The following is a 14,924-nucleotide window of genomic DNA, read 5'->3' on the forward strand; positions in this document are numbered from 1 at the left end:
TGTTTTACTCTAGATCTCCTGGAATTCCTGGATTATTTATCTGCTTTTCTTATTCTTGCTCTCCTCTGGTCTGTTTGTCTTTTCACTCTAATTTCTTCAATTTTAACTTAAATTCTTTCAAGTCAAGTTTGTATTTATGCTGTCATATTTTTAATTCCTAAGAGGCTTTTTTGTTGTTGTTCTCTTAATTCTCTCTTTTTTAAAACAGTATCATTTTCTTGCATCAGTAGACAATATATTTCTCTTATCTCCATGAATTCTTTACTAATCTTTTTTTGAAATTTTCTTTTTACTCCATAGTTTCTGATCTCTCCGTATTGTTTTTTGGTTTTCCTCAGCTATTTGATAATCATTTATGTTAGAGTGAGGGAGTTTAACTAAAGTTCCAAATGAAAACGTGAGAGTGAGAGATCGATTGCACTTTCTGATGGTGACTTGTAGGATCTGGCTGAGCTAGTTGTTAGGGAACTTCCACCATCACAGTCATTTTAGGGCTTTCCTCTTGTGTTGGCCAGATCCCCTTAGAAAATGCCTGCAAACTCTTGCCCTGAGGGTAAGGGTCTGGCTGCCAGTGATTGTTTGGGAGGTTGAGGGTGAGAAGGAGACTGAAGGAATCTCGGGATGCTGAATGCACATTTCCTTCATTTTCCTCTCTTTATATGATACCCACCCTGAATACTGGGCTTCCCAGGTGGTGCTAGTGGTAAGGAACCCGCCTTCCAATGCAGGAGACATAAGAGATTCAGGTTCGATCCCTGGGTCAGGAAGATCCCCTGGAGGAGGGCATGGCAACCCATTCCAGAGAATTCCATGGACAGAGAAGCCTGACGGGCTGCAGTCCCTGGGGTCGCGAAGAGTCGGACGTGACTGAAACGGCTGAGCACATATGCATGTGCACACCCCGAGTATTACCTGGACCTTCCCTAATTCAGTGATCCAAGGCACCTGCTGCTGCTATTAACAGAAAGTAGGTGGATGAGTAGCCACACATTCAGTGGACCTGAGAAAGCTGACCCAGAAGCTGGAAATGGGGCAAATAAATCCCATCAGCTTTCATGCCCTCCTCCCCGCCTTATATTTTGGCCACACAGCATGTGGGATCGTAGCTTCCCAACCAAGGATTGAACCCATGCCCCTGGAATTGGAAGCACGGAGTTTCAACCACTGGCCTGCCAGGGAAGTTCTGGCAGGGTGCTCAGAATTCTCCAGGACTCGGGCTGAGGGGAGAGGCCTCTGAGGCCAGAATGGTAGGAGTGGTGGAACTGTGTTTAAGATGCAGGTGACACCCCACCCTCCTTTTCCTACTGCAGGCACCTGGGTGGCAGCACCTCCTCCACCTCTGCAGAAGCCTGGAAGTTTCTCTCATGGTGAGAGCAAAACAGAGGTCATGAATTTGAGAGCTTTTGCAGAGTGGGGTCTCTCATGAGGTTGCTGTCAGGCATCGGGCTGTGGCTTCAGTCACTGAGGCTTGACTGGCACTGGAGGGTGCACTTCCGAGGCGGCTCTGTGATTTCCTCTCCACCGTATCAGCGTCCTCACGGCAGGGCAGCTGGCTTCTCCCAGAGCGAACCACTTGAAAGACCCCTGCAGGAGCAATTATGCTTTTCCTAACCTAACCTAACCTTGGTAATCACACATCATCATTTCCACCTTGTTTTATTGAACACACAGGCCAGCTCTGCGTCAGTGTGGGAAGAGGACCTCACGAAGATGTGATAGCAGGAGGCAGGGATCACAGGGGCCAGCTGGGAGGTTGGCTATGTCATCCAAAGCCTTTCTGTGACAGTTTCTCATCTTTTACAGTGAAGAAAGCAGTGAAGAAAGGGGCTTTTTTTTTTTTTTTTTTTTTTTAAGGAAGTGAAGGTTAAATAGATACCCTCTTCTGAAGCATTGTCTAAGGCAAATGACTGAGGTGATATGGAGAGAGGCCAAAGCAGTCATCACCCATGGAGAGTCCAAGAGGCGTGAATGGGCACACACTGGGTTCCAGTAGAGGGTGAGGTAGGACCCCAGGTGCTAACAAAGGGAAAGGCCAAAGGACTTTAGCCTCTGATGATTCGAGGAATCCAGATATAAGTTGGAGTAATTATAGGTGCCAAGTTTACAATTCCAAAATTCTTTCAGTCCAGAGAAACTGAAACAGGAGAATAGAGATAAAGAGATTACTCATTTCAGTTCTACAAACATGCATGTGTTTCCTCTGGGATAGGAAAAGAATAACAAGGGGACATTAGTGCAGAGGAGGAAAACTAGCAATGAATGAGCCCCACAGGGCTCCGTACAGAATTGTTTTAAATTTTGCATCACCTGGGAGGTGGGTGCTCATCCTCATTCAATGGGAGTAAACCAGTATACGTGAACGTATGCTAAGTCGCTTCAGTCGTGTCTGACTCTTTGTGACCCTACGGACTGTACCCCGCCAGGCTCCTCTGTCCGTGGGTTTCTCCAGGCAAGAATACTGGAGTGGTTTCCCTCCTCCAGGGGACCTTCCCGACCGAGGGATTGAGCCTGAGTCTCTTATGTCTCCTGCATTGGTAGGCGGGTTCTTTACCACAAGTGCCACCTGGGAAGCCCAAACCAGTATAATCAGCCATATAACCTGGAAAGGCCAAAGTTGCATTTGACCTTGAAGTAGCTCTTTCAAGCATCTGAAAACCAAACTAAGTGGGATCCAGCTTAGAGAATAGCAGCCAGAGGAAAGTTTGAGGTGGGTGAGAATTAGCCAGTCTCCAGCATCACCCCTGTTAGGATGTAATGAAAGCAAGTCTCAGACCAAGTTCTCCACACACACATTTTTATTTGCAAGCAGACACAAAGCAGAGTAGCAATCTGTTTTGTAAACTTGAAACCCCAATCCTCTGTCCTTCTAAGTTCTGCCGCCACCCTGCAGAAAAGATAGAGTCGGGCCAGGCAATATTCCATACACAGGATTCTGTTACTCTGATAGTCAGCATCAGGCACCAGAAACCACGTAATCCAATGACAGATCACAGGACTGGGAATCCACTTCATGCAACATGCCTAAGGGTGTAAACTCTAGATTCTACTCCCTGTTTACATGAAGCCAAGGAAGCCATGACTGTGTCCCTTAAATCCCACAAGTAGTGTCTATTTCTAACATTTATTTTCCTGGTTAATATATCAGTGACTTCACCAATGAAAACCCATTTATGCCATTCACCAATTCATATCATAATAAATGGACAGTGGATTTGCATTTAATGACTTATTTTATGTTTGGACTTCCTGATTAAGTACTAGTTGATCACCCTGAAATGTAAATTTCTCACTACCCCCTAAAGTTTAATAAACAAAACATTTGTATCATACTGTGTATGGTGAAGTAAATTAAGTTGTAGAGCCAAGAGGATGTGTAAAGAGGATGTGTAAATTCTTAGACCAGAGAGTGGATGCAGGCGGAGCTAAGTTGAGAACTGGCATCAACCTTCACACTGGACTCCATGTTTTCTTATGTTTAGTTACCATCAGATTGCTTCATGTATTGGATTTGGCTTCTTAATCAGATTATAAAATTCTTGGAAAGAGTGATCATTTTTCCACAATGGCCAGCACAGTTGTAGATATATATACTTACGTATGTATAATATCTTTTAATTGTTTAAATTTATGGCAATATTTGGCTTCCCCAGTGACTCAACAGTAAAGAATCCACCTGCAGTGCAGGAGATGCAGGAGACATGGGTTCGATCCCTGGGTCAGGAAGATCCCCTGGAGGAGGAAATGGCAACCCACTCTAGTATTCTTGCCTGGAGAATCCCATGGACAGAGGAGCCTGGTGGGTTACAGTCCATGAGGTCACACAGAATCTGACATGACTGAGTGATTGAGCACGCATGGCAATATTTTACGAAATATGGGGCCTGAGGATTTCATATTTCCATCAGAGTTCTAAAGTGCCTCAGTAGATTAAAAACCTAACAACATTAAAAAACTGCCTAGCTCACTTGAAATGATTCAAGGCAATTTGCAACAAGTGAGGGAAATAGTATACATTTTTATAGTATTTCTTTTTTCAATGTCAATTCCCAGCCTCGGCTGTAACATACATTAGGCTTCATCAGAAGTTAGGCCTGAATTACGAATCATAATATACAAATAGAAATGGTGATTTTGGGCTTCATTCAGAATTTTTTAAATTGTGTTTGTCCGTTTCTACTGAATTTAATGACGAGTCCCAACTCCAGGACAGTGAGCACTGGGTTTGTTTTTATTCCAGGTACTGCTTGAATACTAATGGTGGCAAAGCACTGTGGGAGTTGAAGAGCTTTGACTAAAGGAACCTCATGCTCTCGTTCGAGTCGTCAGCAAGGAGGGGCATACCGTAATCACTGTATGGGGTATACTCTGTATACAGAGGGGTATACTCTGTAATCACTACCCCTTGGCAGCAGTCCGGGCTTCGAGTTTGGGTTTGTTTAGCAATAGCAATCAGCCACACAGCCAACCTGTGGCCACACCCCAGCCAAGAAGGCCCAAGGCTGGATTTTCTGTTTGGCGTTTAACTATTGCACAGGTGTGTAAAGTTCCAAGAACATGCTAGGATTTTAACCCTGAGATGTAAGCTTTTAGAGCACCTCTCTGGGGAAGAGGAAGAAAAAGAACTAGTAGAACTGCTCCAGTGTAGGTCTGATGAGGTCAAAACCCTGGTGAAGCAACAAAAGAAAGAAAAAAAAAAGTTTCAGAAAAAACAATTTCACACAAAATCCCCAGTTCCTCTGCAGTTGCCCAGAGAGAGGAAGTCTGTCTTGACTGACCACAGTGTTCTCCTAGGCAGGAAATGTGCCCCCTACAGGCTGGGAAAGGAAGGTTTCAAGGATTTAACTTGAAAAGCATAACCTCAGATACGCAGATGACACCACCCTTATGGCAGAAAGCAAAGAACTAAAGAGCCTCTTGATGAAAGTGAAAGAGGAGAGTGAAAAAGTTGGCTTAAAACTCAACGTTCAGAAAACTAAGATCATGGCATCCAGTCCCATCACTTCATGGCAAATAGATGGGGAAACAATGGAAACAGTGACAGACTTTATTTTGAGGGGCTCCAAAATCACTGCAGATGGTGACTGCAGCCATAAAATTAGAAGACACTTGCTCCTTGGAAGAAAAGCTATGTCAAACCTAGGCAGCATATTAAAAAGCAGAGACATTACTTTGCCAACAAAGGTCCATCTAGTCAAAGCTATGGTTTTTCCAGTAGTCATGTGTGGATGTAAGAATTGGACTATAAAGAAAGCTAAGCACTGAAGAATTGATGCTTTTGAACTGTGGTGTTGGAGAAGACTCTTGAGAGTCCTTTGGACTGCAAGGAGATCCAACCAGTCCATCCTAAAGGAGATCAGTCCTGAATATTCATTGGAATGACTGATGCTGAAGCTGAAACTCCAATACTTTGGCCACCTGATGCGAAGAACTGACTCATTGGAAAAGACCCTGATGCTGGGCAAGATTGAAGGCAAGAGGAGAAGGGGACAACAGAGGATGAGACGGTTGGATGGCATCATCAACTCGATGGACATGAGTGTGAGCAGGCTTCTGGAGTTGGTGATGGACAGGGAAGCCTGGTGTGCTGCAGTCCATGGGGTCGCAAAGAGTCAGACACGACTGAGCGACTAAACTGAGCTGAACTGATACATCTACTTTGCATTCCTTCCAAACTTAACATTATATGGTTTAGTAGTGTGTACTCAAATTTAAAGACACTATAGTTTAAGGAAGTATCTTCATCAACAGTTCTAGCCCAGTATACATTATGTAAACTCCACCAGGAGAGAAAAACTTCCCACTTTGTTCAAGCTTAAGTTTGTGTGTGCACACACATACATTTTATTATTATTACTCTTAAAAATTTAATTTAGGTAATCTGGTTCAATGCTTATAGTTTGAGGTTTTAATTCTGACAGCTTGTCATATTTGGTTAATCATATTTTGTGCTTTTTTTTTTTCCCATTTAGAATGTTTCCCACTCAGGAACCTAGCTTGAGTTTTTATGAAGCATGATGATATAGCAGCTCTCACTGAAATTTATGAATTTGAATGATGTTTAAATTTAACAGTATATTACCTAAAGTCCTTATGCATAAAATGTTTCTAGGTTAAATTCTGTGATTTCCCCAGAAACACATATCAAATTGTCTTTAATAATGTGCTACGTAACTATAACTAGGTACTTTAGATTACAGTCATTAATTTTATTCTTTTAGTATTTCTAGCTTTGAAATTCATATATATTCCTTCCTTTGTATCTTCTTACCATATGATCATGTAGTATTGTGTTATAATTTTCTTATATCTTAAGGTTAAGCTAACTCCCAGTAGCTCTGTTATCCCTTCTGTGCTTGAAATGCATAGCATTTGCTGAAATTGCCCATGGCTTGACAGTTAATCCTTGGTGTCCTTGAAATTCAGAATAAAGAATAGGGTTTCTAAATGCATATGAAAGAAAAAGACAAGTGAGATCTTGGAATCCTGACTTCCTTTAGATTTGACCTGATTAATAAGCATAACAAATGGGCTGTTCTTTTTATTCTTAGAAGAAAATGCTATATTCTAGAGGGGGAAATATGGAATCAGTTCAGCCTATTTACCTTCCTATTAGAAGGCATGGCATCTGGTCCCATCACTTCATGGGAAATAGATGGGGAAACAGTGGAAACAGTGTCAGACTTTATTTTGGGGGGCTCCAAAATCACTGCAGATGGTGACTGCAGCCATGAAATTAAAAGTCGCTTGCTCCTTGGAAGGAAAGTTATGACCAACCTAGATAGCATTTTCAAAAGCAGAGACATTACTTTGCCAACAAAGGTCTGTCTAGTCAAGGCTATGGTTTTTCCTGTGGTCATGTGTGGATGTGAGAGTTGGACTGTGAAGAAGGCTGAGCGCCGAAGAATTGATGCTTTTGAACTGTGGTGTTGGAGAAGACTCTTGAGAGTCCCTTGGACTGCAAGGAGATCCAACCAGTCCATTCTGAAGGAGATCAGCCCTGGGATTTCTTTGGAGGGAATGATGCTAAAGCTGAAACTCCAGTACTTTGGCCACCTCATGCGAAGAGTTAACTCATTGGGAAAGACTCTGATGCTGGGAGGGATTGGGGGCAGGAGGAGAAGGGGATGACAGAGGATGAGATGGCTGGATGGCATCACTGACTCGATGGACTTGAGTCTGAGTGAACTCCGGTAGTTGGTGATGGACAGGGAGGCCTGGCGTGCTGCGATTCATGGGGTCGTGAAGAGTCAGACACGACTGAGCGACTGAACTGAACTGAAGAAGGCATGAGGGGGGAACTTCCCTAGTGGTCCAATGGCTAAGACTCCGAGCTTCCAATGCAGTGGGCTGGTGTTCAATTCCTGGTCAGGGAACTAAATCCCACATGCCTCAATTAAAAGTTCTCATGCTGCAGCTAATACCCAACATTCCACTATTCTTGCCTGGGAAATCCCATGAACAGGGGGGCCTGGCAGGCTACAGTCCATGTAGTCACAAAAAGTCTGACATGACTGAGCGACTAACACTTTTTCACCTTTCATTACTCCTATTCCACATTAAAAAAAAAAATACATATATATAAGCCTTTTGGATTTGTAATTTTTAAATACCTACTTAAAAAAAAGAAAGGGTCTAAAGAGGCTTGGAATCCCAAATGTATTGGTAGATGTTCCAGGGCAGCATGTTTTTGAAAGTCTCAAATACTCTTTAAGAGAGTTTATCATTCATCTAAACAAGACCCTCCCCGCATGACCATTATCTATGCTGATTTCACTGGAGAAAACTCATGCCCATGATTCAAAATAGAATATCTACCATAGAAGTTGCCCTTTGGGTCTGCTAAAACACTCCCAATTACAAGTTTTCCTTCACTATTTTTTTAATTTTCTGAGAAGAGATGAAATAGTGCTTTGAGGGAGCCAAGTAACCATCTTGCATACACCTACGAAATCTTGTTGTGACCTGGCTTGCTCTGACTCACTCACAGTCACATTTGCAAAGCACATCTCTATTAAGAGAAGAAGCAGTGTCCTAAAGGGTCCATGTGTGTCCAGAAAAGGAGTCTTTTCAGTGACCCTGCCGCCATCTTCAGACCTAGTTATGTTTGAGGCAGTATTTTAGGAACTTTGTATGCATTACTCTAAACCTTGTAATCATGCTAGAAACAGCAACATGCCCATTGTCAGTTCAGTTAATTTCAGTTCAGTCGCTCAGTCGTGTCCAACTCTTTGCGACCCCATGTACTGCAGCACATCAGGCTTCCCTGTCCATCACCAGCTCCCAGAGCTTACTCAAACTCATGTCCATCGAGTCAGTGATGCCATCCAACCATCTCATCCTGACCTTAATCTTTCCCAGCATCAATATCTTTTCCAGTGAGTCGGCTCTTCACATCAGGTAGCCAAAGCATTGGAGCCTCAGCTTCAACACCAGTCCTTCCAATGAATATTCAGGGTTGATTTTCTTTAAGATTGACTGGTGTGATCTCCTTGCTTTCCAAGGGACTCTCAAGAGGCTTCTGCAGCACTACAGTTCAAAAGCATCGATTCTTCGGTGCTCAGCCTTCTTTATGGTCCAGTTCTCACATCTGTACATGACTACTGGAAAAACCATAGCTTTGACTATATGGACTTTTGTTGGCAAAGTGATGTCTCTGCTTTCTAATACACTGTCTAGTTTTATCATAGCTGTTCTTCCAAGAAGGAAGAATCTTTTAACCTTAATCTTATGGACATCTAATATTTATTAATGAAAGAAATGAAGGAAGGAAAAAAAACCACTAGGGAAGTTTCCATTATTTTCTGGAAAATTGCTTACATAGGATTAGGAATGCTTAAATGGAAAAGATAAAAATAATAACTGAGCAAGATATATTTGACTCAAGTTTGGACAGGCATCTTAATGGAGACAGACCATGTCTGCAGAGTTCTCAGTTCCCTTAGAAAAGTAAGTGGATTGCTAAGTAATGGTGAGAAATATAGTGCACATTTTTTGAGTGATTATTAAGCATCTTCTTTTTTCTGGTTTTGACATGAAAAATATATTAAGTTCTTTATTTGGGAGGGTGGTGTCCATTTTACCTAACTTAAAGGAAATCTGAGAAAGTTTTTAGTCTCTTGGGATTTTATTGTTGCTTGGAAGAGAAGCTCTATTGGTTTTTGGTATTCGTGTGTGTGACATTTAAGGAAGCAAGATGAAATAGGTAACCCATACAGATGTACTCATTTTTTTTTTTAACTTTTGAAAAATCGTTGCTCCAAGAAACATACAATTTAAATCATTTGGCTGCAGTCTGAGCAGATTAGATAGATAATACTTTCCTAGAGGATGAGCACACACTGATGTAATGGCACCATCAAGTCTAGGAACTTAAATCATGAGAACCCATGTCCAGGAAGATCCTGGGAGTCCATTAAAGTGTGGTCACAGTTGGGGTGTCTTCTGAACCCTGAAGCCATTTCTTGACCTCAGTTCAGTTCAGTTCAGTTGCTCAGTCGTGTCCGACTTTTTGCGACCCCATGAATTGCAGCATGCCAGGCCTCCCTGTCCATCACCAACTCCCAGAGTTCACTCAAACTCATGTCCATTGAGCCAGTGATGCCATCCAGCCATCTCATCCTCTGTCGTCCCCTTCTCCTCCTGCCCCCAATCCCTCCCAGCATCAGAGTCTTTTCCAATGAGTCAACTCTTCGCCTGAGGTGGCCAAAGTACTGGAGTTTCAGCTTTAGCATCATTCCCTCCAAAGAAATCCCAGGGCTGATCTCCTTCAGAATGGACTGGTTGGATCTCCTTGCAGTCCAAGGGACTCTCAAGAGTCTTCTCCAACACCACAGTTCAAAAGCATCAATTCTTCGGTGCTCAGCCTTCTTCACAGTCCAATTCTCACATCCATACATGACTACAGGAAAAACCACAGCCTTGACTAGACAGACCTTTGTTGGCAAAGTAATGTCTCTGCTTTTGAATATGCTATCTAGGTTGGTCATAACTTTCCTTCCAAGGAGTAAGCGTCTTTTAATTTCATGGCTGCAGTCACCATCTGCAGTGATTTTGGAGCCCAAAAAAAATAAAGTCTGACACTGTTTTCACTGTTTCCCCATCTATTTCCCTTGAAGTGATGGGACCGGATGCCATGATCTTCGTTTTCTGAATGTTGAGCTTTAAGCCAACTTTTTCACTCTCCTCTTTCACTTTCATCAAGAGGCTTTTGAGTTCCTCTTCACTTTCTGCCATAAGGGTGGTGTCATCTGCATATCTGAGGTTATTGATATTTCTCCCGGCAATCTTGATTCCAGCTTGTGTTTCTTCCAGTCCAGCATTTCTCATGATGTATTCTGCATATAAGTTAAATAAGCAGGGTGATAATATACAGCCTTGACGTACTCCTTTTCCTATTTGGAACCAGTCTATTCTTCCATGTCCAGTTCTAACTGTTTAGAACTGACCAGCATATTGGTTTCTCAAGAGGCAGGTCAGGTGGTCTGGTATTCCCATCTCTTTCAGAATTTTCCACAGTTTATTGTGATCCACATAGTCAAAGGCTTTGGCACAGGCAATACAGCAGAAATAGATGTTTTTCTGGAATTCTCTTGCTTTTTCCATGATCCAGCAGATGTTGGCAATTTGATCTCTGGTTCCTCTGCCTTTTCTAAAACCAGCTTGAACATCAGGAAGTTCACGGTTCACATATTGCTGAAGCCTGGCTTGGAGAATTTTGAGCATTACTTTACTAGCGTGTGAGATGAGTGCAATTGTGCGGTAGTTTGAGCATTCTTTGGCATTGCCTTTCTTTGGGACTGGAATGAAAACTGACCTTTTCCAGTCCTGTGGCCACTGCTGAGTTTTCCAAATTTGCTGGCATATTGAGTGCAGCACTTTCACAGCATCATCTTTCACTTTAGTGAAAGTCACTTTAGTCATGTCTAACTCTTTGCAACTAACTGTATGGACTATTACCTACCGGACTCCTCTGTCGATGGGATCTCCAGACAGGAATACTGGAGTGGGTTGCCATGCCCTCCTCCAGGGGGTTTTCTCCACCCAGGGATCAAACCTGTGTCTCTGATGTCTCCTGCATTGGCAGGCAGGTTGTCTACCACCAGTGCCACAGCTGTATTAGTTATCTATTGCTGTGTAATACAGTAATCCCCCCCCAAATTACTAGCTTAAAACAATGAACATTTGTTATCTCACAGGACCCAAGCACAATTTAACAGGGCACCTCTGGTTCAAGGTCTCTCTTGGGGTTATAGTCCAGCTGTTGACCAGAGCCATGGTCATCTCCAGGCTGCATGTGAGCTGGAGAGCCCGCTCCCAAGCTCACTCAGGTGCCCATTGGCAGGCCTCCAGAGACCTACTTCAGGTTCACTCACATGATTCTGGCATGCTTTGGTTCCTCCTCATATACTTTGTTCATCCTTTACAGCTAGAGTCAGCACTTTGTAGAGGGCCAGAAAGTAAGCAAATATTTTAGGATTTGTGGGTCGTACAGTGTCTGTCACCACTACTCAACACTGCTATGTAGCTTGAAAGCAGCCAGAAACAACTCCTCAATGAATGGGCATACCTGTATTCCAAGAAAAGTTTATGTAGCAAAATCAGGTAGCCTGACCCTTACTTTAGACCTCTACAAGGACAGCAGCGTGGTTCAGAAAAATTATTGCTGGGCATCACTTAGCTTCTCAGGGCTGCAGGTCCCAATCCATAGTACATGTGGGCTAGAGTAATTTTTCTCAGGGCTTCCCACCACAAAATGCTGTGATCCTAACTTTAATCTTTATTCAGAGCAGTTTAATAGCTATTTCTTTGTTCTTACTGTCTCTCTGCTAAGACTAAGAACTTAACCAGAGTGTCAGTAACACCATAAATCTCACTGTAAACTTGGAGACAGTTAGCCAGGGACAGCTGGTAAGGAATCCACTGCAGTTCGGGAGACCTGGGTTCAGTCTCTGGGTTGGGAAGATCCCCTGGAGAAGGGAAAGGCTACCCACTCCAGTATTCTGGCCTGGAGAATTCCATGGACAATCCATGGGGTGTCAAAGAGTTGGACATGACTGAGCAACTTTCACTAGCCAGGGATGCTTAATATTTTTTTTAATATTTATGTAATTATTTATTTGGGTGCCTCGAGTCTGAGTTGCAGCACATGAGATCTTCATTGCTGCATGCAGGCTCTTTGGTGTGGCATGTAGGCGTCTCTCTAGTTGTGGAGCACAGGCTCAGCAGTTGCAGCACGTGGGCTTAGTAGACCTGAAGCATGTGGGATCTTAGTTCTCCATAAGGATGGATGGCATACGTGCTCAATCGTGTCCGACTCTTTATGACCCCACGGACTGTAGCCCACCAGGCTCCTCTGTCCATGGAATTTTCCAGGCAGGAATACTGGAGTGGGTTGCCATTTCCTACTTCAGGATCTGCTCAACCAGGGATCAAACTCATGTTCTCTGCATTGGAAGGTGAATTCTTTACCATTGGACCACCAGGGAAGTCTCAGGACAACTTAACCGACATGTTCAAGTTCCTTTTTTAATACATGGAGTTTCAGTTAGTCATGGCATGGCTGGCCAGTTTGGGGCAGAGAGTGATGGGCTCTTGTAGCAGAGCCCTTGCCCAGGAGCTCTTGCCCTTACCAATAGAATCATTATAACAGCTACTGGTGATTGATTACTTACCTATGTCAGTGTTGTTGTTGTTCATTCGCCAAGTCATGTCCGACTTCTCGACCCCGTGGACTGCAGCATGCCAGGCTTCTCTGTCCCTCACCATCTCCCAGAGTTTGCCCAAATTCATGTCCATTGTATCAGTGATGCCAGCCAACTATCTCATCCTCTGTCACTCTCTTCTCTTTCTACCTTCAATCTTTCTAAGCATCGGTGTCTTTTCCAATGAGTCAGCTGTTTGCATCAGGTGGCCAAAGTATTAGAGCTTCAGCTTTAGCATCAGTCCTTCCAAAGAGTATTCAGGGTTGGTTTCCTTTAATATTGACTGGTTTGATCTCCTTGATGTCCAAGGGACTCTCAAGAGTCTTCTCCAGCACCACAGTTTGAAAGCATCAATTCTTCGGTGCTCTGCCTTCTTTATTGTCCAACTCTCACGTCTATACGTGACTACTGGAAGGACCATAGCCTTGACTATATGGACCTTTGTTGACAAAGTGATGTCTTTGCTTTTTAACACACTCTAGGTTTGTCATAGCTTTCCTGCCAAGAAAAAATCATCTTCTAATTTCATGGTTGTGGTCACCATCACAGTGATTTTAGAGCCCAAGAAGAGGAAATCTATCACTGCTTCTACCTCTTCCCCTTGTATTTTCCATGAAGTGATGGAATCGGATGCCATGATCTTAGTTTTTTTAATACTGAGTTTTAAGCCGGCTTTTTCACTATGTCAATACCAAGTATGTAATCCATGGTTAACAGCTCTTAAGGTTCTTAAGATGCAGATACTTACAGAATCACAAACAGTGAAGTCCCTACAACAGATAGATGAGAGCTGAAAATTTCAGCTCTGAAAATTTCCCATGAAGTAATTCCCCATAAGTCTGACTTAGGGTGAATATACAGCCTGATTTTTCTAGAACAGCCATAATGTCAGATCAAGTCATTCAGAGGTTGAAAGAGGTCTGGATTACTTTTTTATTGTTCTCTTCAAGGTTCTTGGTATATTAAAGTAGTAAAATAATGACAGAATGAGATAATAAAAATTAGAGAATATTTTAAAAGCTTTCATGTACAGATCTGCAATATTGCATACATGCATAAAGGTGACAAATTTTCCTATTTGTATGGAAAGTATTAGTTCATTGGGAACTGTAGGAAATCTACTATGGAAACATGGGGCTGAAGTTCAAAGCTGTGTGATAAACATTGTCTTCTTTCAGTCCTGTCCATGTAGCTCTGGTTGTATATTTGGAGATAGTGGTCAAGAGTCTACATTGAGGCCCTCCATGAATGGGAAGCCTGGGTTATTTGACCTCCTGTATCCCATGTTCCCATACTTCCTACCTGCCCCGATGATGATAGGCTTTATGACAGAAACCCTGTCATAAGGAAGACTCCATGATATAAATGAAAAATTTTCTGAAGCCCAGCTCCACCATTTGCTAGTTGTGTAACCTTATATGAGTTAGTTAAGCTTGCTAAACCATTCTCTATATTCATAAGATGGAGCTAGTAATGCGTATCTCCAAGTTACGGGAAGAAGACGAAATAATGAATGTCAAGCACCAAACGCAAACTGGGTGTTCAAGTGTCAGATACCATCACTACCACCACACATACACACACACACACTCACGCAGTCTTGCCTCCAATTTGGAGCCCAAGTTTGGGTTTTGAACATCTGATGAGTGTAACTACACTGCCATCCCTGGGCCTAGTAAAGAGTCCTGTGCCCACAATTTCCCCGAGCTCCCGTTCACAAATGAACTGCCAGCCCTACAACTGTGGTGACTTGGCCCCCGGGCCCTGCCTCCTGTTCCGTCCCCCCTCACCTGCCCTTGGTAAATGAAGGTGTGAGAGTCAGCATGTACATCTGAGACACATCTCTTATGCCACATCTGTGAAAAAACTGATACAGAATCAGACTTTATAAATAGAAAAAGGTAATATCCAAAGGGCATTGGCATAAGCAGGTTTGCAGGATGGTTTACAGCCATTTCTCCTGGGGCCCCTGCTGTTAAGAGGGACATACCTTGTGACCGCCACCTGGGAAGAGCTTGTGCTGCAAAGAGAGAAAAAAGATAACATTCATAGAAGTTAAGAATACAGGTCAGGCTTCCCAGGTGGCTTGGTGGCAAAGAATCCACTGCCTGCCAACCAAGAGATGAGGGTCCTTGTGTCAGGAGGATCCCCTGGAGAAGGAAATGGCAACCCACGCTCATATTCTTGCCTGGGAAATCCCATGGACAGAAGTGCCTGTCAGGC

At 43.1% G+C, this 14,924-nt stretch overlaps 1 protein-coding gene across 7 annotated transcripts in view; it reads left to right on the forward strand.

The window, feature by feature from the left end:
* C6H4orf19 (chromosome 6 C4orf19 homolog) overlaps positions 1–14,924 on the forward strand; it is a 78,564-nt gene that overhangs the window by 35,735 nt on the left and 27,905 nt on the right.

This window comes from Bos taurus, chromosome 6, assembly GCF_002263795.3.
Source record: "Bos taurus isolate L1 Dominette 01449 registration number 42190680 breed Hereford chromosome 6, ARS-UCD2.0, whole genome shotgun sequence".
NCBI lineage: Eukaryota > Metazoa > Chordata > Mammalia > Artiodactyla > Bovidae > Bos > Bos taurus.